General features: G+C 41.4%; 1 protein-coding gene across 3 annotated transcripts in view; it reads right to left on the reverse strand.

Moving 5' to 3' along the window:
- Nucleotides 1-24,600, reverse strand: part of CDH20 (cadherin 20) — a 119,454-nt gene that overhangs the window by 88,766 nt on the left and 6,088 nt on the right. The window contains exon 1 of one of the 3 annotated variants that reach the window (XM_077181869.1): nucleotides 21,492-21,968. The exons of the other annotated variants lie outside the window; for them this stretch is intronic. The gene's annotated coding sequence lies outside the window, so the exon portion shown is untranslated. Of the gene's footprint in view, nucleotides 1-21,491; nucleotides 21,969-24,600 lie in introns of those variants that run through there. 3 annotated transcript variants of the gene reach the window in all.

Below are 24,600 nucleotides of genomic sequence, written 5' to 3' on the forward strand. Positions count from 1 at the left end.
TCAATAAAGTTTACCATAAGGCACAGCAGAATACTTTGGTGTTAAGAACTCTTTCTGGAGTTAAAAACCAGAAGTGGGTTGAAAGGAAAGCCAAAGCATTATGAGAAGAAAGCCTAAGCAATAATGCTGGTTGTTTCATCACACTCTGATGTTTTGATCATCTCTCACATCATCCATAATCAAGATTTTCCTCTATTGCATCTGTCTTTGCTTCTGCCCCAGACCACAACAGCACTGAGGCAGAGCAGGTATTCTCATGTGGAGGAACCATGAGGGCTAATTTGCCTTGGATGAAAATGTTGCTGCTTACTTCTAGTTTTGTCTCCGCTGGCAATTTCTTAAGTTAACTACATTTTTAGCTTGGCTGCATCATGCCTCCAGTTATAAGTTTCTCATCCTAATATGTCATTGTCATTAAAAATGTCCTGTCTACCACTGAAATGGAAAAAGATTACACTCTTGGACATTTTTTTTTTCCAGAAGTAAAGCCTGAACTCATTTTATTTTAGCCATAGAATTGATTCTTACATGCCCCTCCTTGAAAGCCTTCTATCAAGCAGCTATGTTGTTTTGGGGACACGTTTGGGAAGCCATGGCTTTTTTAGCCCCCCATTTTCCTAGCAAGAGAGGTCTGTCTTAAATAACAAGAGGGTGAAGGAACTAAAGTACAAGGAAATAAACCAATAATAACATAAATGTGAAGCAGCCTTGCTTTAGCTCAGTTTTTTGACAAAAAATCTTGACCCTAAGCTTTCAAGGAACAGCATAGGTTCAAACCACAACCCTTCCATAGTTTTTTTCCAGATATTAACTAGGATTGTCCCCTACTTAGAAATTTTAGAGGTAACAGACAGGAGGGTGCTTGAGGAGACCCTGCCTGAGGAGGGAGGTTGGGCTAGATGACCTCAGGCATTCACTTCCAATATTACGTATTTTGTGCTTCTGCAATCCTGTAACAGAGCTTCAATTCCTGGAAATCATGCTGGGTTTGTTGGTATTCAAATAATAACCAATTTTAAAACCTAGGAGCTTAGAAAAGCAGCGATAAAATTACTTTGCCTACATAAGAAGACAATACTTCCTACTCTATGCTGCCACCCTAGAATTAGTCTGAAAATTACTGAATGCTCTCCAGAGCAAATCTTCCCACATGGTGGCACGACATGGCATCCAACAAATTTCATTCCTGCTTTTGTGCTCCTGCATATCACACTCCCAAATCACAGGGAATGAGTCATGCCTTTCCTTTAGACCTTTTTCTTTTGGACTGATGAGAAGCCAGACTTGGCCAGGATCACTGAGAAGATGGCAAGTAGATTTTGTCCCAGAGACTGAAGTTTTCCATGACTCTACAGCAGATGGTTGTGCTGATCTAAGTGGTCCTGCCAGCACCCTTCATCCTCACAGTGACTGAGAAGCTAATTTTGCCCAATAGATTTCACCAGTTAAATGTTCACAAATGAAAAAACTAATGGCAGACTATAACACACAAAGGCTATGACAATTTTCTGACTTCTGTGTAGTTTGCACTTGAGCCCATGGCCATTAAGTAAAAGGCTCTGTTTTCTCACATTCTCTAATAATTTAGTTACCCATGCAGATGTACTGAATACCTGGTTTGACTCATAGGAGAAAGGGAAAAGGCAAAAGGAGAAGGGGAGAGAGAAGGAAAGCAATTAAATTAAAACTGACCAAGTTAAAGTTACCTGGAGCCTGCACTCTGCAAATAGATGCTGCGATACAATGATTTCATGCTACCATCTTAATTTGAATTTACAATACTGTTCTAGAAAAGCCCTATCAGGGCTTTGTGCCCAATGCAGTAACAGAACTGCCCCCACCTCCATTGAAAGTCATCTCTGTGCCCTGGCAGCCCATACATAAGGAAGGTGAAGAAGAGGGACAAGCCTTTGTCTTTCCAACTGGCTGCTCCTGCCCATCATGCGCCGGGTTTGTAACGCCACAGCATTTTGCAAAGCGGCATTGCCGGATGATGCCAGATGGAAGCATTACAAGAGGAGGATGTAGCTCAGTTTGGGGTTGTCTAATAGTGTTGGCTACAATCCAGAAGCAAGCACTGTCCAGCTCACTCACTCATCCCAATTAAGGGTCAAGGCCTTACATGGCACTGCCCCCACGGATGCTGGCGCCGCGCAGTCGCCAGGGGAGCACAGTCAGCTCACGTAACAGTCCCTGAGGAGGCACCGGTGCAGAAGGAACTCCTCCAATAAAACTTAAAGGAGACCACAGTACACGCAACTGATTAGACAAAGCAAGTTAATGGAACTGATTTTAAACAGTCTTAATTGTATTATTCCTGTCTAATTATTTTTCCTAGTGGGAAAGAGAAAAACCGAAAAGTCAATCAGTCAGAACTAATGAAGAAATATTTCATGGTAACCGTTTGCATTAATAATAACATGAAATGTTAAAATGAATCAGAATGGTACAAACATAGTGAGTTAATTGCAGGTTGCTCATTACAGATTCTGAGTAGGACTAATGCACGAAGTGGACACAGAGTCAATTTTAAATATGAAGTAGCATCACTGATTACCCTGAAGTTTTCAGCAGCGTAACACAGATCCAGATCTGACCCATGGTCTTTATTTTCTACTTGGTCTGCCCTATTTGGAGAGGTAATTAGGTCAGCTGAATACCCTGTTCTTTGACTTCAGCACATAAATGGAAAAGCTTTGTTCATCAGCTCATTGTGAGCCTCACCCCACTGAAGCAAGGGCCCATTCAGTCATTGACTCCAGAAGTTAATGACTTTGCCCTATATTTTATGGGAGAGGGAATTTGGCTGTTCGTTTGAAGGGCAAGGCAGGTTCCTAAAAAGAAAGAAAGCAACAGTCACTAAAAGGGACAGGCTAAGGTAAGAAGTCTGAAAAAATGTTCTGTTGGTTTGGGATGATGGGCATTATGTGGGTTGCACAGTTCCTAGGACATAAAAGCAATCATTATTTAAACAAGCATGAAATCCGAGTCAGGGACTTGGGGTTTCATCTTCAGGCCAAATAACTACAAGGGTTAGAAAGAATTTCTTTTTCTCTTCCTCCTGCACCTCCTCCACAGTATTTCATAACTGAATAAACCCATTGGAGGGGTTTTGCTTTGTTTTTCGAAGAGGGATAACAGATTACAGGATTGTTCAAGTTTTGGCCATGCACATATTTCATTACAGAAGTTTCTCCAGCAGCACCTAATCAACATAGATTTTAATTGCAGGTAAGCACTAGTTATATTGTTATTCAATAGCTATTCATAAATTTTTAAATAATAGTGTATTAGCCTATTAACTATATAAGAATTCTATCTCCTCAATACCTGTAATGAATTGAACAGTTCAAGGCATGTTCATTTCTAGGGAGATATCTTGGTACTCGAGATGATTTTCTGCTTCAGAAGTGGATTACAGCTGGTACATAGGGACTTTCTGAAAGTTAAGCAGGTACTTAACTGCTGTCCTGCAGTGGGATGGACTTCAGCACCATTAAATTCACCAAGGCAGAAACGTGCATCTTTTCTTAAGCATGTCCTTAACTGAATAGAGGCAGTGCCAGAGGACAGGGTGCTACTGAAAAACAGGGTCAGGCTTATGTCTCAGTTTTAACTGCATGTGGAAGAGTTGCATCACATTCATTTTTAAATTGGCTGGTTCCAAATTCACTCAATTTCACAATAAAAAAACAGGGGAATATTCATTTGCAGTTTAGGCTTGGTTTTTCCTGCTTTACCGACATCTCTCTGCTCCCTCTTTGATCTGAGAATATGATCCCTCCCAGACTGCACCATTTAAAGGACAGGCTCATAAAGAAATGACATCATTTTGCCATCCCTCTGTCTATGGCAGAGCCACCACGTGAATGTTAAAGGGCATTGAGGACTGAGGGCCTTGGAGATCCTGGATAAATATATACTGCAAAAGGGAATGGCTCTCCCTGGCCTGTGAAGCAGGGCCTGGGCAGGCACGCTGCCCATGGGAGGTACAACCTCCCTGCAGATGCAGTCCAGTACATCAGATTTACAGCCCACAGCCAACTTATCTGCAAGCAAACAGCAGCTGGTTTCTGGACATGCAGCAGCCTGGGGTGCTGAGGATGTTGTTGCCACAAAAATACGGAAAATATCCTTTCCCTCAAAAGGTTTCCCCATCTGAGATCTGGGATTGGACTGTCTGTACAGGACTGCATAATACAGGATTATCTCTATTATCAAGCACAATCCTAGCACAGACTGATGGGTCTCCAGAGTTGTTCAAGGCTGGGGCCCTGGGTGCTCACACAATTGCAGCCCACTCCTTAAGACAGGGCTCTTTCTGCCTGTCTGTCCTGGCTACTCATAATTAGTTTCAAATCTGTTGGCCTATTCCAATTTCAGTTCTTTCAGCCAGTTTCAGCTGGCCTAATTCAGAGCTGACAGCAAGAGAAATCATCAGGGCCCTACACATATTATACAAAACCACAACAAAGAGAAGAAAGAGCCAAATGAATATCCTATGGAGAGAAAATCTGCAGCAAGTTCTTCTCTCTTAATTGTGGTTCTGGCCTTGGCCTTTGCTGGGCAGCCTGGGGATTTGGCTGGCCAACTATCACATGGGTGGCTTAGACCTTGTCATTGAACAGATCCCCATGGCCTTGAAAGAATCTTTAGTTTTGTGTGGACACTGGTGGGGCATGGGGACAGAAAACTGAGATGGGGTGGCTGAGATAATGGGAGCCACAACAGAGGCCAACAAGGCTATTCCAGGGGAGGCATGGGCTTCTCTGGGTACAGGAAATAAATCTATATGACGCTAGGCTTTCTAAATTGTGCTGCTCCTGGAACAACTTGTAAAATTTTATGATACTGACTGTATCTCTTCTGACTTCTCATTTGGAGGTTATATGAAGCAAATCCCCGGTGAGCTTTTGCGTCTCACTATGGGATAGAACTCAGTATTTAAGAGTCAGGAAATTTATTTTACCTTTGTGGTCCCTAGTGACTTCAATTCTTGTAAGCCTGATTTCTGCTGCCTAAAATATTCCATAGTCATTTGTCACCATTATCTACTGCTTTACTAATGTTACTTAGGCAAATTATTATAATCTCAGCAGAAAATATTTTAGTATTTCCTTTACAACTTTGTTTAAAGTAGTCTTAGCAGAATTAGATTAATAAAACATGTGCCTTTCAATATACTTCAAAGTAACTTTAGCAAGATATGTGCATGCCCATTAATTCTGCAGTAACAAGCAGATTGTATAAAGGCTGATTTTAACCAAGTAACCACATCTATTTCTCTTGAAAATCTCCCTGTAATGCAAGAGGTTCGGTTCACCCTCAAAATCAAGCATTTTGGTCACTGTTAACAACATACTTCATTAGGCAAAAGTACCTACATGAAACATGATCATGGGTCAAGGGTCAAGGGTTCAAGGGTCATCTTTTTCTCTAAATATCCGGATATGTTCTGCTTCCTTATATAACTTCCTTTTTCTGCATCAGCACTGCTCCTATTTATCTACTGGCCCAGGCCTACGCATCCTTTGGTTGCCCAAAAGCTGTCTTCACAGCCTTTACAAGAAAAGTCTCTCTAAGATATGCTCTGGTTTACAGTCAGAAAACTCCTGAAGGCTCACTTCCAGTTGTTCTTGGGCATTTAATAAGGCTGAATTAATGTACAAATAACTGTAATCTGTTTATTCTCAGGTAACTACCTTTAAGAGCAAAGCCATTATGTAATCAAGACCTACATTACCGATATTACAATACCATTACCATGACCTATTGCTGCCTTAACTCTTCTCTTTCCAGTAGGCTTTGTCTGAACACAGCTTCTACACAGGCTCTCAAGTGGCAGGAATGTCAGCCTTGCTTTTTTTGTTTATTCCTCCATCACACACACACTGAATGCTATCTGAATTTAATAACAACGGTAATATAGCAATAGAATGGAAATCTAAATGAAAATACAAGACTAAGATTGTGTCTTCTGCAGCAATTCTAAAGCAGTGCTATTTTAAATTGATCCATAGTACTTATTACGCACAGATCTGATGTCTTTATTGAAAGCAAAATAATATCATGCACAATACTTGAATGGCATTTAAAAAATTTACTAAAGAGTGGAAAAAAAAGGGAAGAAAAAAATTACTACATTTTATCTACTCTCTGTGTGGGATATGGGGCTTTTGGGAAAAAGAATGCACCACATCTTTCCTGTGACATAGAGAGCCTGACAAGAAGATCTGTGACTATTTTTTGGCCATGTCAAATATAAGGGGAAAAAAAAACCCAACTTAAAATTTTTGAAAAAGCTTTCCACAGAGACCAAGACCTGCTGCATTAGAGTTTGAAGATCTCTGCTGCATGGGTTGAGTCTTTCTACACATTTCTGTACCCTAGTACTCAGCACTCTTTTAGAAATGGCTTTTAATAATAAATAATAGCAGTGTAAGATATAGCTTAGCTCCTTATTTCTCCAAGGTCTACTGATATTGTCTACCCTTTACTATGTGCATTGGCAAGCCTAATATTTCAAAGGAATTCAGTGCCAAAACTCACATTAATCTCAGCGAAACTGGATTCAGTCCTGATGCTTAAGATACATTTGATAATTTTCAATTGTACTTTTATAAGCAAATATTTCATGCTTGAACCTGGCATTATAATGACTGAGGTCTGTTGTCAGGGACATCTCTGCACTTCCACAATCACAACCTTTTCCCATAACCTTTCTAAGACATGCCCATTTCCCCTAGAGCAGGGGAAAGGTGAAGGAAGAAGGAACACATTTGCTGCAGGCTTTCACTGTCACCCTTCTGCAACAAACACTGCCCACTGGTCTGAACTGGGCAAGTCAGGAAATGAAATTATTTCGTTTAGGCAGATGGGAAAGGGCTTTCTTTTCATTGCAGTCTACCAGTCACTTTCATGAAATAATTGGTTTTACTAGCATCCACTGCAGTGCACTCCATAAACTGGGAAGAAATACTCCTGAAGGCTTGAGGCAAGACTGAATACAATTTCAGAGGCCTTTTTCATAAGTGAAATCAACAATCCATGCCAAGCTATTATTAGAAGTTCAAGGTGGAATTTCTATCCTGGATAAAAAAAAAAAAAAAAAAGATTTGAACACCCTTGATTCAAAGTCTGCAGTGGCTGTTGAAAGGGAATAAGGACCCCATCACTTTAAAAGGCCTTATCTCTTTATAGTTTTTCTGCTCTGCCTTCCTCACCATGACATATGTGAACAAGCTCCCCAGAGAGGGATTTCAGTGTTATTGCAGGAACTCGTCAGAAGAGTGCAGTGCATGGTAACAGAGAGCAGGGCGGATGTCATGCAACAAGTCCTGTGAGCAGAATCAATACCCTTCATTGGACAGGCTGACACGTCTGAAGCAAAGGTATGGGTCCAAAATCTTGCCCATCTTCACCATCTGGACCAACAAGGGTTCCTACCTCTTCTCACTCAGCTCCCTTTGCTGGTTGGAGGTGCAGTGAGCACCTCCCTGGGCAAGGCTGGACCGGGCCTCCTCTGAGATGTGTGGTGTGTAGGCTGCACACTCTGCCTGATGAGGTGACAACACATAAAGCCACCTCCATCTCTGGAATTCTGTGGAATTTTTACAGCAGAGTACATCTAATGGATGTTAGTAAAAACAAACTCCGCTTGTTTTGTCACAAGAAGTAAATAGGGCGAACACATCAACTGTATTTAGGTACTTACATTCTGCTCTAATTTTAAAGTAATGTACTTAGTATAAAATTTTGTAGCCAAGAAGTGTAGTGGAATGTAGTCTACTAATGCATAACACTTTTCATCCTGTATACTGTAGCCAGACAGCTTTTTACAATTAGTAAGTAATGCACATATATTCATTAAGAACTGCAGTGTAATACACAGGGCGCCCACAGTTCTCCTCCTCTATCTTCTGCATGAAGAAAAAGAAAAGAAAAAAGGGTCACCTAATGTGACTAGAAGATGCATGCATAGCTAAGAATGAATACTAACTGTGTGCTCAAAGAAACCTATTAAAGCATTAGGGGGAGGCATTAGTAATCCAACATTACATGCTTTAGAACAACTCACTGCCAGAAAGAAAGATAGTGAGAACAAAACTAGAATAAAACAAACAAGGAAGCAAAAAAAAAGAAATTATGATTTCTTCATACAAGCTAACTGAAATATTTGTAGCAACAATATGGGACTGTTTCAGTCACAAAACAGCCTGATTGAATGATAATCAAATTAATTATCTACATTAACTGAACAGTTGAGAGCCCAGGTTGAAATTTAATAAAACACACTGCATGAGGATCTTAAAGAAAAATCACAGCATGCGACTTTGTGAGCATAATTTATTTTAAAACACTGCACTGTTTCTGCAAATTGCATTTATTAAAGCTATGCAAAAGCTTGAAATCCTTTCAAAGGTGAGGACATTTTGACTGTGCTGGTTCTTGTTATTTAAGATGTACTTCACAGAATTACAGAATTACAGAATGGGTCAGGCTGGAAGGGATGCACAATGGGTCATCTGGTCCAACCTCCCTGCTTAAGTAAGGTCATCTCAGAGCATGTGGCACAGGATTGCGTCCAAGTGACTCTGGAAAATCTCCAGTGAGAGAGACTCCACAACCTCCCTGGGCAATCTGTTCAGTATGCAGTCACCTGCACAGTAAAGAAGCTTTTCCCCTTATTCAGGTGGAACTTCTGTGCTCCAGTTTCTGCCCATTGACTCTTGTCCTATTGCTTGGAAAAACCAAGAGCCTGTCTGCATCCTCTTGACACCCTCCCTTCAGATACTTATAGAAATTGAAGAGGTCCCTTTTCAGTGCTCTCTTCTCAAGACTGAAGAAGCACAATTTCCTCAGCCTTTCCTCATGAGAGAGATGCTCCCATCTGTCAATCACCTTTGTCACCCTCCACTGGACCTGCTCCAGGAGCTCCCTGTCTCTCATATACTGAGGAGCTCAGAATTGGACACAGCACACCAAATGTGCCTCATCAGGGCGGAGCAGAGGGGTCAGATTGGATCACCTCCTTCAACCTGCTGGCAACAATGCTCTCTCTTCCTAATGTACCCCAGAATACCTTTCGCCTTCCTGGCTGCAAGGACACACTTCTGTCTCATGGACAGCTTGTTGTCCACCAGGAACCCCAAGTTCTTCTCTGCTTTCCAGCAGGTCAGACCCCATCTTCTGCTGGTCCAGTTATTCCTCCCCAGGTTCAGGACCCTGCATTTGCCCTTGTTGCATTTCAGAAAGTTGCACTCTGCCCATTTACACCTCTCCAACCTGTCGATGTCCCTCTGAGGGGCTGCACAGCCCTCTGGGGTATTGGCCACTCCTCCCATCAGTAAACTTGCTGCCCCTTCATCCAAATCATTGATGAATATGTTAAACAATACTGGGCCCAGTATTGACACCACCAGTGACAGGCCTCCAACTAGATCCTGTGGCAGTGATTACAGCCCTCTGGGATATGCTGTTCAGCCAGTTCTCAATCCACTTCAATTTGTGTCCTCTCCAGCAATTCTTGATGAAATTTATTTGGCAGTCATGCTGAGAGGAAAAACATGGATCTGACCCTTTGCCCAAGCTTGATCCCATCCCACCTTTTCTTATTTTCTCTCTTGAGCTCACAGTTCCAAACACATTTGCTCCCCCCATTCCCTAAGATACAGGCCAATGTCCCAGGCACATGAGCCTTGATGTATATGGCTATTCCTCATTTTTATTTGTTGTCCCGATGCTAAGATGCCCCAGAGCACAGTCAGCATGGTCTCAGCTGCTGACAGGGCTGGAGGAGACATGGCCACAAGCTGGTGTCTTACGCAGAGACACACCCAGCTCTGCCCAAAATATGGGAAGGAGCCTGCCAAATGTCTACTATGTCACATCCTACCAGCCCTTTGGTAACAGCCAAAGAGGAGCAAGGCCAACCAGACTGCGACACAGCTTCCCTCTCCTTTCCCAGCTGGCAAGACCCTGGGCACCAGGATTGTGCCAGGATGGGGGATGTGGGAAATCACAGGTGGAGAGGAAGCAGCCTCCCAACTACTGCTTCCACAGGGATTGTGGGAGAGCACAGCGCTACCCGTCAGCATGGCCCCAGCTCTGGGTGCCTGTGGGATGTGGGGCAGCAGGGCTGTCAGCACACCCATGGTGGGGAAGGGTGGCCTGAGGGCCAGGTGGCACCTGGTGGTGCTGGCATGGGAAATGTGCTCCTGTCCCATGCAGGGACATGGCACCTGTGTGCACTCGAGTGACGTGTGTACTCTGGACCCACAAGGTTAATTACAATGCCACCTGTAGGAGGTACTTTCCCACAAATACGAACCTTCTGTTTTTTCCATATGTTCCCATATGGTCCAATTTTATTTCATAAGCGGAGTTATACCAGAGCTAAGAAATGACAGCAAAGCTTTACTTGTGTGCCTGTAACGTCAAAACCAGAAGTCACCTGACTTTGATAAATCCAGGGTTCAAAAAAAAAAAATTAATTTAAATAAATTCCATCTTTTCCTTCGACAGTCTAGCTTAGGAATAATTTACATGCACAAGATACATAAAATTTGATAAATTTTGTCATGAAACATTTTCATTTGTGCCTGGCAAGAGGTCAGTGAGAAGACTCAGATTTTCTTATCTTGGTGTCTTCTCTGCAGCCTTCTTGCTTTGCACCCTAGCTGCAGTCCAAATATGCCCTGCTCTACACATGTAGAAAACATTACAGAAATCAGATACAATCTCTGTTAATTGTGGGAGGAGCAGAAGAAACAATTTGATTGTAATGCACTACAAAACACAGTATTAATGTGTGATGTACTACAAAACATAGTATTAATCCCTCAAATAATAGCAGAATAAGTACAAATGTTCTTAATCAATTTCTTCTAATTCTTATCAACAATCAGGAAAAAAACAGATGATAAAAATGCTTGAAGCATTTCAGGTGTCTCCACATGGCATCTGAAAATAGACTTTGTTAGCAGATTGACTGAAATCTCTCTGGTTTTAGAGATGTGCGAATGGTTGTGAGAGGAATGCCTGAAACAAGTCACTTCTAGAGAAGCTTTGAACAATAAAGAGCCTCTGTTTTCCAGTGAGTTGTGCATATGCACACAAACGCTCATCCATAATGTGAATTTAAAATAATCCTGATGGGAGTGGGAGGGGGAAGGGACACATGGAAATAACTAGGCAGACTTTGACCCTTTGTGTCAGAAAACAAAGACTTGTAGTTCAAATCCGAGATAGCAGCTCCCATTTGACATGGTTTCAACAGACGTACACGCCTTCTGGCTTAAGCCTGTCCCTAAAGGATACTAAGACCAAGCAAAGCTTGCTTACAAGCCACCCAACCACAACATGATGGTTTTAAGTGGAAACAAATAAATGGAATAGATGTAATTAAAAGGCCAAACTGAATTAGTCAAAACGGCTACAGCTTCACTTTACTAAGTCAGTGAAGGGCAGGAATGGAGCATCTGGAATAGCTGTTTGGCATAGGGTCACTATGAAGATGAATTAGGGTTAATTTTCTACTGGAGTGTAGGTCAGGCTCTGTGCTGTGGCAGAGCACTCAATTTACTGGGTATGTTTTGGCCTACTTAGAGCTTTAGAAAATAAATATTACAATGTTAAATTAAATATGTTCTGTGACAAGGACTTGCAACATTGGGAGAATGTGATTTATATGCAATTGGCTCATATATACCATCTAATATGATATGCACAGTGTAATGAAAGCTCAAGGGTCTGATCTGCAGTGCAGAGATGCTTTACAATCCTCTTTCAGGTTGCACATTGTTTTTTCTTTCTCCTTTTCTTTTTTTTTTTTTTAATGACTACATGAGTTAATTAGTGGTTATGTACTCTGTCTCTTTGCCTGGCCTAGCTTATCCCTACTGCAATAAATCTCTTTTCTTTCACTCTCCCAAGGATCATTACAACTTTAGCCAGCATTGAACAAAACTAATTGAAAGCCACCTGCTTTTAGGATCACCTTAATGAAAAATGAAGAAGTTAAGAAACAAAATTCAATCAACTTTCTAACAGTCTTTAATTTCCTATTAATTCACACAAGTGCAGAGACAGAAAACCCCTCACATTATCCCTTTTGTTTTCACTTCTGGTCTTATCATCCAGTTCTCCTTACATATGTAGAATTAGAAATTATTATTTTTGTAACCTAAATCTCCCATCATTCTTTAATGTGGAACTAATAGTTTTGCATTTCATCTTTTTAACTGCTGCTGTACAAAAAAAGAAATGTACTTGCAATAGCCTTCCTATTCTTTTTGCTAAATGTTTGGGTTCTTTTAATCAGACAGGTCCAGATTCAGCAGAACTTTATTAGATGTCAAAGTCCACTCAAGCACCTACATAAATGATCTAAATCTTACTGCCTTTGATGATGTTCAAGCACCTGCAGAAATCTGGGAAAAAGGCTGAACTTGCAAGACTGAATAGTTACGGATTTTGTGAGGTAGGGCTTTGGTACCCAGACATGCAAAACCTCTGAGCACATACAGAACCTCAGGCAGGTGACCAAGTACTATTGAAGCTGATAGGAAGTAAGCACATGTGTCAAGATATGCACTTTGCTACCACTGCACAGGAGCTCACAATTTAGTGGAGTGAGCAGGAGTAAAGGAAACATTCTTGAGATAGCTTGATGGCTACGCTGTTTCTCCTAACTAGTTTCACACCTCATCTAGAATTGTGAAGAAATAAGCCTGGAAATGGTTAAGAGTGGCTGATTTATTTCCTGCAGGCCAACCAGAGCAAAAGACTGAGAAAAGAAAAAAAAAAAAGAAAAAAACAACAAAAGGGGAACAGGAGACAGATGGGACTAACGACTATTTGTGTTGCAGCAGGGCTTAGATGTCCCAGTAAAGCCTGGGATCCCACAGCGAGACGCTGTGCAAACATGTCAGTGAGGGTGTTCAGTGAAGGGCAGTTGCCTGTAAACACTGCAAGGGGAAGTCCCTTTGAAGTCAGCAGAGCCCAAGCATGCAAGAGGTTTGTACTGCCAGGCCACGCGTTTCAAGCCGTATGATTAATTGCAGTAGAGTGTGCCAAAGCAGAAGACAGGCTCTCTCATAGGATGGCCACCAAAGATATAATGAGCTGAGGAAGAAAAAAAATAGGCTCATAGATAATATATTGGTTTTATTTAATAGTCTGCTGTTTACTTCCTGTGGATGTAAACATATCATTATTTCTCTTGCTTCAAAAGAATAAGAATTCTATTTAGATGAAATAAGTTTAAAACATTGCAGGTAACACGCAGTATGGGATAAATGTTACCTGCATGTAAATGTACGCTTCTCTCATTGATTATAGTAATAAGATATGCAAAGAAAAATCAGAGGAATATAATTTGATCCTTTTTGGAAGCTACACTGAAATCCATGCTGTATATATTGTGTGTGCATGCACAGAAGAGAAAGAAGAGTCAGGAGTCAGAGCACTGCAGAATCTTTCCAAAGATGGCAAATTCCTGCTGCTTTAGAAGTGAACTAATGGCTACAGAAGGTCAATGGACCTAGAAACAAGGTGAGTACTCTAGTTTGTAAACCTGCAGTTTCAATGATGCAATCATTGCTACAACACGCAGAAAAGGCTTAAAAACAAAGGCATACAGAAGAATGAAAGGAAGGAAAAAAGTACCAGTCAGGAATAATTATCACAGTGTATAAAACTTTCCACTCCTTTATTATCATAAATTGCAAAGTTTTATTGATGCATATTTTATCACAGCACTCTTGCCATATGTGATCTGAAGATTCAGAGCCTGTCCCCGGGGACAACGGTACTGATATAGATAATCAAGAATTCCTTTTATGCTCCTCTCAACACAGCCACAGCTCAGATTGAAATTAACATCTTTTACAATGAAACACCAGTTTTCTGCCACAACTAGACATGACAGCTGGAGAGAGAGACCTGCTTATCCAGTTATTCCTTCAAGTCTCGGTTTCATTACAGCCATGAAGATGTAAACTAAGTACAAAGCAATGCGGACGGTCACTGAATACCAGAAAACCAAACTGCATGCAACCTGCCACATGAAGAAATGGGAAGAGAAATGCTTCCAAATAAATCCAGGGATAAAAAGCAAAGATCAGACACAGTCCCTTAAAAAAAACGATGAAGAGGAATCCAAAAGCTTTGAACTTTTGCTGTGTTCGCTGCCTGGACTAGACTGGGTGTTGCTTGCACACACGCATGTGCACACAGGAGTGGAACCCATGGCCAGAAAGAAACCCAGCATGGGGCTCTGTCCTACTTAAATCCTCCAGAGCAAGGATTTGACCTAGTGGAAGCACTAAGGCTGCTTAGTGTTGGTATTTGTTCCTGGTCATTTTTTTAGCTTGACTGCTTCCACCTGCACATTGTCCCTGTTTCTCACGCTACTGAGGAGGGGGACATGAAAGTTGTTTTACCCTGCTCCCCATGGGGTCAAACATCACTGTGGCATCTGACTGTCTTTCTGTAGAGCATTAAACAACCAACATCTGCCATGTAGGCTTCTCCCTCTCATCCTACCCCCAAGGGAGAACTGAGTATGCATCGTAGTGTTTTGTTTTGTTTGATTTTTTTGTTTTGGCATGACTTTGTTTTTGTTGTTTTAAATCTACATGCTGGGTATGTTGGGAAGGAAAACAAGGGCAGCACCTTGCTTGTGAAGGAGAAGGTGGTGGGGTTTTGGTGGGTTTTAAATGGTCATCAGTTTCTGAGGAAGTTAGTGCCAAAGTCTCAGCCCAGTTTCCCAGAAGACACAGCTTCCTGCTGGCTGCTAGAGCTGATAGAAAGGTGCAAACTTCACAGACTGTCACAGGGAGCTGGAAATGATAATGCACTGGAAAATTGCATCTGTTCCATGTGTAAAAGCAGTTCGAGTCCAGCTTTGAGCACTTGCCTACCTATCACAACACTTCAAAGGAGTCTGTTGCTTTGTTATATTACATGCTGGGACAATACAGAGCAAAACCTACTCCATTGATTATTGTTTTGGTTTTTTTTTTTCCCCCTTTTCTTTTCTGATTAACATCCTACAGCCTAGGGGTTGTCTCCAAACAGGGAAGCACAGGAGAGAGGTTATCAATGTGTTTTGAAACATGTAAGTGGGCAAATGTGCTGTTAGAGATGCAAGGATGCTCAGGAAACATTGAAAGGCTATTGCACACCTTCAGGTTAGAGCAGGAAGGAAGTACAAAAAGGCACGTGCCACTTTTCCAGCCTTATGTCTTTGTCTTTCTACAGGCTGCACAAAACAGTACTTCCACATTTCAATTCTGTGGATGAGCTCAGGCTAAAAGCACATGTAAATGCAAGCCCACTTTAGGGTCATTATCAAGTAAGACAGGGAAAAAGAAGGCTATGAAAGAAGACAGATATGTGGCAGAACTGCAGTGTAAGGATCTAATTGAAATTATCAGCAAAAAAAAATAGCACTAACACATTAGTTGGATGAGTCTTCAGGGGATAAAAATGAGAGGGCAGGACCTCTCACCCTGCATTAGGACACTGTCATTTTCACTTTCCTTAACCAAGGAATGTTTGGAATTTCCTGCTCCTCATCCCACTGGAAGGGCTCATCTCACTGGGAAAGCTGATTCCCAAATACTCAAAGCCTTTTGCATTCATGAAGGAGATTCTTTTTTGGGTTACTCATTCTGCCTTTCATTATGTTTTTAATTGACACATTTCCCAGAGTTCAGTATTATAGAATGCATTGGAAGGATTTAATAATGAAGATATTCTTCTGCATGAAGGACACTTTGGAACACAAGTTAGATGACTGGGATTTCTCCAGCCTTGCGCACACACATACACAGTGATGACTGCAACCCACTGCAACTACGAAGTCTAGATTAGCTAAGACTGTTTGAAAGAAATGTAACAGTACCTATTATTTTTGCTTTCACAAGAGATTTAAGATAGAATATTTACTATGATCATACAATTTTTATATCAGATTGAAAAACAGAATTTCCATCTAGCAAGAAGTTATAGCACTTGGCATTTCTTCCATGTCAGGCTAAAAAGCCCAAATAATGCAATTTATCTTTCCATGGAGTTCTTAAAAATCAGTTTAAAAAGGCAAAAACTTTAATATCTATGGTATGATATGGGTCATCTCAAAGTTTTAGAAATAAAATGTTTGGTGTTAAGGAGCAAGAAGGGTGTGGTGATCTTGCTCCTTCACTCCAACTTCAGATGGCCACAGCTGAGAGCTGATATTCTTGATCCCCTCATCTCTATCTGACTATGGACCCCTCTCCCCAGACAGAATTAGAACCCCACCAGACATGAGAATCTCATGGTGTGGCTGCTCCCAAGAGGCTTCACACCAATGCAACATCTCATCCCAATTACAAAATGTAAATGTCAGACAGATTTTCCTGTGAAGCATTTTACTAAAGGGTCTATTTTCACTATGAACATTTTTAGATTTAATGAACAACAGATACAACAGAACAACAGATACAATACTTAATTGGATACTTCAGTGATCAAACCTAGTTGTTATTTTACAACTTGCTTTTTTGAATCCTTTGGGTGTGGCTATCAAGGCAGAATATCAGGTAAGAAGACTAGTATTCAACTTAGAATCTCAGTGTGATTTGTAAATAAGAAAGGACTTTGAAAAGATTTGAGATGAATCTTTCTTTGCAGCCTCAAGTTTTAAAAGTATATAAAAGTTTTATAAACAACTCTTTTTATAATTCTTTTCATGGCAATACTGATTTAAAAAATTATTTTGCAACTAGAAATCAAGAAGCACACTGGAATACTTTTCTATAAAACTCTCATTAAGGTAGAGACCTCATTGGGAATCTGTGCAAGGTCTATCATGATGTATAGAATGACCAAGCCAGAGGTTGATGGGGTCATTTTTGTAACAGAACAGTAACAATAAATTCATTAAAAAAAAATCAGAGAAAAACAATCTAAAATCAGTTGCTTGCTACAAAGAGACCTCAGACCCTCTTTGAGTGAAATTTATTCTCATTGCACCACCATAACCCCATTGAAACCAGTCAGCTTGCATAATGGTATTAAAGAGTGGAGTAACAGAGACATGCCATGTTGTAAAAGTTCTTTACATCTTTCTTTGAAATAATGACATGGGTCATTGTTCCAGACACCAGTCTGTCCTTACACAGTAAATCCTGGGTCTTTAAGATAGATGGGTTGTAATTAGAACTAAAACATAGCCTATGGGGAAAGATCTTTCCCCACTTAAATCACATTGTTTTCATTGCTGCACTGGTGTAAATGGTATTTTTATGTATGTGTCCAGAAGAGAACTCAACTGCAATATTTCTTCTCTGCTGCTGAAATATTAACATTAAAAAAGCAGTATTTTACAAAAGTCATATAAACACAGTGCTTCCAACACAATCAATTTTGTTGAAATTATTTTACACCATCCTTCATCCTTGAAATTATATCCCTTCCTTTGTGGACTGTTTGAAAACTTAAAAAAATTCTGAACTTACTTGAAGTAAGACTCAGCAGTATATTAACTGGTAAAAATCAAAGTACTTCTTTTTCTCCCCAAGCCCAGAAGAATTAATTTTGTTGCCACTAAAGAAGAACAGGCACCCAACTTTTGAACAGAAACTGACCTAATATTACTGAAACCCTGCATGCAATTAGCTTCTTGTAAGAGCCATCTTTCAAGCAGTCTTTTTCTGCCTCTGAATTCCAAAAGCTGCTCATGAGATCCATCAAAATTAGGATATTAATAGAGAACCATTTATCAAGCTCAATGGGTTTGTTAGAGGCACACTTGTCTAGTTAACCAACACTGTCAGGGTATCTTTTAAAGCAGACAATACTGTTAAGGGCCTCCTTATTATTTCTACTCCAGGTTTCTCACAACAGTGTCTGTCCAGCAATGGAAGCAATCTGCCCTAGGAGGGGGTCCTCAGACAGCAGAGGGTCCCCCCAGAAAGGGACCCTCCTTGGCTATGGGGTGGTATGGCGGCCTCGACCCAAGATGTGGTGATGTCCAAAGGGACTCCTGGTACAGTGGGGTGGACACCTGCACCCCTCCGTGCTGTGGGCATGTGGAACCACTGGTGAGTGTCAAAAGCAAAGAGGGCTGCTGGCCTCCTGATCCCAGGGACTGCAGCCCATTTCCCAGAAACTTTGGCCTGGGCTGAAAAGAGGAAAATGGCTGGAGAAACGGGATGGCAAATTCATGGTATGGGATTGGGAACCAGGGGCTGACTCCAATGTTTGGTTTTTCTCTTGTCTTTTTCCTTGATGGCCCACACTGTTCTCTGGGCTTGTTTTACATTCACTCTGCCTTGTGTTCAACAGCATTTTGGTTTTGAGATATATTCTCTTCAAGCAAAAAAAGAAATTTTTTTCCACCAGAAACATATGAAATTCAACCTTTTCCAGGAAAAAATTTCTCAGATCAGGGCTCCTTCTTGGCACTTTGAGACACAAATCACAATCTTGACCTGTTCATTATTTGGTGTGATTGCTCTGACAGGTCTTTTGTCTGAGCTTTTGCTAAAGGCTTTGGTTTCCCTCTAAAACATGACTTTGAAATCTAAGCTTTGACAAAACAGAACTGTGATCTCCCAGCTCTGGTATTTGGACTGCAAGCACTACGTCCTATGTGTTTGTACTGTAGGGGATCTGCATATTACCTAACACCTGCAGGCACCTCTAAACCACAATTTATAACTAACAATAGAAGTTTTACCTTTGTCTGGTGATTCAGTCTCAGAAACCTCAACCTGACGTATCTCTTCAAGCACTCAGATCCACTCTGTGGACAAAAGCTAAAAAAATTCTGTTGTATCAGCAGATTCAAAGCTAAACTCAAATATTGCTCTTATCTAGGCAAATAATCCCATCAGATTGTTAACCATTGGCTTTGGCAGTACAGTGTCCAATGGTGGCAGAAGTTGTGCTAAGGCTGGACACTTACCCCACCCCATCTCTGCCTCCTTTTTCACCCAGACTCACTTGGCTATGCTGGCAGCACTCATTTACTGGCACCAGTACTGCACAAGTTTCAGATAAAGGAACACCATTTTATGCAGTCCTAATCCTTAAACATTTATTGTCACATCTGTGACTTTTTCTGGTTCCAGGGTTTTATATAAGACAGGAACATTGAGGTTATCTGATCAACTTATGTTGACAATACCCCACACATGGCAGAGGACAAGAGGATAAAAGACTGTAAACATTGTGAATGCTGTGTCTTCCCCTTTCCCTTTTTATTTCCTCTAAACATTACTGGAGAAGAATGTACTGCAAAGTCATAAATAAAGTATACTTGTCAGAAGCTATGATCTTAAAATATTCTAAGGGTTTGTTTGTGTTCTCTCCATAAATTGTTTATTGGTCAATATGGACAGAATTTGCAAATGCATCCTCCTTTGCAGTTCACTGATATTGTCTCCATTCTAAATACTTTCACCTAGTATTAAGCTTCCAAAAAACCCCCACTTCCTACTCTTTTTTCATTGATGAAAAATTTTCTAATGCTGAACATTCAATTATGCAGCATTACGTCACCCTCTGTTTCTTATCCTTAAGGAGATGGTGAGCATTAAAGGACTGTATGATTTTTAAAGTTACTATCAAAGGTAGGGTTATGTAGTTGGCTTGATGCTTTTTGAGTCATCTCCATCTACACAGTAAAGCAAGTAAAAAGAAAAATCTCTGTAGAAAATAAGTTTCTAATTTATATTTTTACTTTCCTGTGTCGTGTTAATGACACAGTAACAGGCCAACACTGTGAAATGGTACCCTGGTGAGCAAATTATTATGAAATGAAGTTTATCAAGGCAGTGATTTCAGTGTCTGAATAGCCCATGAGGATACAGAACAGGAAAGATCTCTTTAGCCAGAGAAGGCACAAACCTTTAACACAGAAACTGGACATTCTTCTAACTCTCCTGGAGCCCTGCAAAGCAAAGTGGTCTTCCAATAAAACAATCATCCTGCATAGAGTGATATTGTAAATCAGAAGTTAAGTGGTTCAATCCCCTCTAGATATCTCCTAAAGAGGCAAAAACCCCTGACTAGTTGACTTAAAAATGCTTTTAAATGCATGTAGTTGTTGATAGATTGGCTATTTACAGCTAGTAAGTCAAATCTGTTATGACATTTGGTAATTACCTCTTCAATAAATAACTTGATAAGTTCCCAGAGAAAAGAAGGCAATTTATCTCAGAATAAAAACAGTTTTGGTCCACCAACTCTATGAGGCAATTTGACAGGTAACTGTTACTACATGGGGAATTTGGATGCACAGTGATCATTAAAAATAATGGGAACTTAAGTGTCCAGATCCTACAGCAGTTTCAAAACTCTTAGCCATGCTCTCCAGGGACAATTACTTTTTGCCCACTGCTAAGGTATTAACACTTAAACACTCAGTAAAGAAAGAGAACAAACTGCATAAAACCCCAGTGTTAGATGGCTATCTATGAGCATTTTACTAATGTTTTACTAAGTTGACACAATGAAGAGGAAACTGGAACACCTTATAATTTATTTTTTATATGGTAACTACTGATGTTTCAACAAAACAAGGACTTCACAGCCAAAGGGTTCATTGGCAACAGGATTAAAGTGGCAACAGATTTTAATGGGAATGGATTTTTTGAGGCTAGGAATTTGTAGTAAAAAATTAACACCTACCTGCCAGACAACCATATATGTTTGTTCTGCATAAACACCTGTACAGCCCAGTAGAGGATTACAGAGGTAATGAAGTGGAAGTCTTTCTCCCAAGGGTGAGAAACAAATGAGGTGGAGATAGCAAACAGTAGTAGGGAAAAGTTATTAGCTATACTGGGTATCACTGCTGTTAGCCATGGCTGATGCATTGCCTCACTAACAGTCGTCTATTTAGCAGGCTGTAATACAAATGAGTCTTTAATGGGAGCCCCTTCTCTTGCACAGAGCAGCAGGACAGCAAATGAGGGCACTTGAGGAGCTACGCAGGCCAAACAGGCAAGGCAGAGTGAAGGCAGAGTGAAGGAAAACAGACAGGCAGAGACTGACAGCTCAGTGTTGAGCTGCTCTCTTTCCTTCCTTGCCTTTGTTTCCATTATTGCTTCTACACATTTGAATCTAGCAGCCAGTTCCTTTGTCCTCCACTTCATGCTGAGATGTACCCTGGGCATGAGACAGCAGGAGCCCACCTGGAAGAGTGCATCCTCCACCACACTGTATTTAACACAGCGCCTTTAGTGGCACCACTGAACTCACCCTCACAAGGATTCGCCTTTCCCAAGTCTATACTACACAAAAAAAAAAAAGGGTTTAGCCATGGTTCAGACCAACATTTCTATACAATGGTTACATTTTGTATATAGCCCTAATATCTACAACACATTGCTGATGGATGCCTTTCTCTTGGCGTATTGGTGAGCTACAATGAAACCACATGCAAATCTAGGAATATGATTTTTTTAACAACTCCCCCAATATTCTTTACTCACCCTGGAGACTTCTGGGGTCCAGATGCTGTCATTCCAATCTTTATGTGTTACCACAAACTCCTCTGCTTTCTGCCATGCTCATTTACAACCCTGTGGAACAGTTATTTGTCTTCTTTTTGTATTAGTCTCTTTCCAAGCCAGAGCCAAATTCTGTACTTGCAACCTATCAGATCTGTCCTTTTTTGTCTCTGTTATTCTATGAAGACATTTGTCATTTCTTTCTGTCTGCCTCACTATACAGATCCTGTTTTCTTGCCCTCCTGCAGCTTCTTTCTCTGTTCAGTCTCCTCAAGGTTTTGTTGCTATTATCATCATTTTGTCTCAGCATGCTCTCTGTCCTCTTGAAGGCTGGTTTGACAGATCCTCTCTTGTCATCTGCTTGAAGGCTGATTTCAGCTCTTCCTTGCAGCGCTGAGCCTATGCGCCTCCTCCGCTACAAGTGTTTAATGTGGAGCTTCTTCTACCAGAGCTGCTCCTCGTGGCCCTTCCTCCTGAGGAGCGTCTCCAAGACAGAAGGTGTGCAGGGCTGTGGGCCACAGAGCTGGTCTGATAATGTCAATAGCTGACTGCTGCCTTTCCAACAGGCCTGGCAGCCCTTCCCCTTGTCATTGTCAAGGATGTGCACTAGTCATTTGACAGGATCTCCTCTGGGTGTTCATGGGGTGCCCAGAAAAGATGGTGTTTAACCTTGCTATTAGAACAGATTTACCAACCTGTGCTTACTCCTCATGCATTCTTTGCATGGAGACTATCCATTTCCATACCCCTTCCTAATGGAGACAGAGCAGCAGCTCCTCTCAGGAGGCACGTTAGCTGTTTGCTGCATGCAGCCCTCCTTTGATATTGAAAGAAACTGAGTGTTCAATTAAAACACACAGGAACCACTGATATACAGTGTTCCCATACTTCCCTTTCTGGGAAAGAACTTTTCTGTCCTTCATAGGTCCTTCACGAGGTCTGCAGATTTCCTCTTTATTTCTCCACTGTCTTCCTTAAAAACACATTCTTGCTCTGAAGCCTTAATCTATTACACCTGCAGGTCAAGTAATATATAATATTTACTTTAATGGTTAATGTCCTCCAGATTATGCATGGATTGGAGGATGCTTGGAGCAAAACTTCAAATTTTATTTGAAGAGAAATGCTTCTTTTCATTAAGGAAGCTCCCCTTTCCAGAAGTCAGTCTTCTAGATCAGACAGAGAGCCACCATAACTTCACCTCTTAAAGCCTGTCTCTCCTCTTCAAAAGTATCTTAAAATTAAAAAAAATGGACTAATTTCAGCAATGGGCTAAGCACATAGAAGGTACTCCATAATCTAATGAAGTACCTACATTATTCTTAAGAGATTTGCCAGCTAGTGATCTACTACTGCTATTTTAATTTATGTTACATCGTGATTGCAATTCTAAATTAAACTCATACAGGCAAGAAAATTTATAGTTAAGCCTTTCCGTCAATCCTTAACTTTCTTCGCAGTAACAAAGTGACATATTGCAAGGGCTCTTGACTGTGTCTCACAATACCTAGGCATGCGCAAAGGTTAATTACTGTACTGGATTTGAGTGACAAGGCTTTGCTGGTGTGAGGGGGCTACAGGGGTGTTTCTGTGAGAGCTGCCAGAAGCTTCCCCCATGTCCATTACAGCCAATGTCTGCTGGCTCCAGGAGGGACCCACTGCTGGCCAAGGCTGAGCCCATCAACATTGATGGCACCACCTCTGGGATAGCTTGTTTTAGAAGGGGAGAAAAAACCCTTGTGCAACAGCAGCCGGAGAGGAGAGTGAGAACATGTGAGAGAAATAGCTCTGCAGACACCAAGGTCTGTGAAGAAGGAAGGGAAGGAGATGCTCCAGGCACTGGAGTAGAGATTCCCCCACAGCCCCTGGTGAAGACCACGGTGAGGCAACTGTGACCCTGCAGCCCCTGGAGGACCTGAAATCGAAGCAAGTGGATGCCCAAAGGTGGCTGTGACCCCCATGGGAAGCCCATGCTCTAGCAGGCTCCTGGCAGGACCCGTGAATGTGTGTAGAGAGCCCATGGTGAAGGTAACCTATGCTGCTGGGATTTGTGATCGATCCTGCAGGGCACCCATGCTGGAGCACTTCATGAAGAACTGCAGCCCATGGGAAGGCCCCACATTGGAGGAGTTTGTGGAGAACTGAGTCCTGTGGGAAGGACTCCATGCTGGAGCAGGGGAAGAGTGCTAGGAGTCCTTCCCATGAGGGAGGAGAAGCAATGACAATGAATGATAAACTGACTGTGGCCCCAATTCCCTGTCCCCCTGTTCCACAGGGAGGCAGAGAAATTTGGAATGAAGTAGAGTCTGGGGAGAAGAGCTGAGTAATAAATTAAATTGATTTCCCCAAGTTGAGTCTGTTTTGCTGGTAACAGTAGTTCGTGAGGGATATCCCCTGTCCTCAACTTGACCTGTATTCTCCTTGTATTTTGTCTCACCCTGTTCAGCTGAGGGAAGGGATAGAGCGGCTTTGGTGGGCACTGGGGTCCAGCCAGGGTCAACACACTCCAATTACACAGACTCATTTTTTAGTTTTGATTTGCTGAAAGGAATTATGTAGAAGAACTCAGCTCTGGTGTGCTCTCTTTCTGAAAACTCTTAGCACCTCTTGGTCTATGCTGTCGGGTGCTACATAGCTTAAAAGGGCAAACCCTACACCTTTCAGTGAGTACTTGTTCCATTGGGCATCTGCACAGAAGCACGAAGGGCATCAGATCTTCTGAAAAAAGTAAAATAATTTACAAAAAGGCCTTACTGAGAAACAAATCCACGTTTTCCCCAGGGGCTCCATGGCAGCCCTAGCCAGCACTATTTCTTCCCTCTTTGGTGAGGACATGAATTAATGGCATGGACACACAAGAACATCCCAATGCTGTCACTGTCAGAAATAACAGAAGATGGTGAAAAGGAGAAAACCAAGAGGGAAATTCAGAAGGCAGCCCTATTACCCAATTACCTTTGTGTTTCACTGGTTCCAGCTTAAGCTTGAACTGGTTGTGGTTTGGGGTATCAACCCCTGAATGCTCAGGTTTTTGAAGAGCCATTACAAAAATTGTCACAGACAAACATATTTAACATACAGAATGCATTTA

The sequence above is a fragment of the Agelaius phoeniceus genome, chromosome 1 (assembly GCF_051311805.1).
Source record: "Agelaius phoeniceus isolate bAgePho1 chromosome 1, bAgePho1.hap1, whole genome shotgun sequence".
In the NCBI taxonomy this organism is placed as follows: Eukaryota; Metazoa; Chordata; class Aves; order Passeriformes; family Icteridae; genus Agelaius; species Agelaius phoeniceus.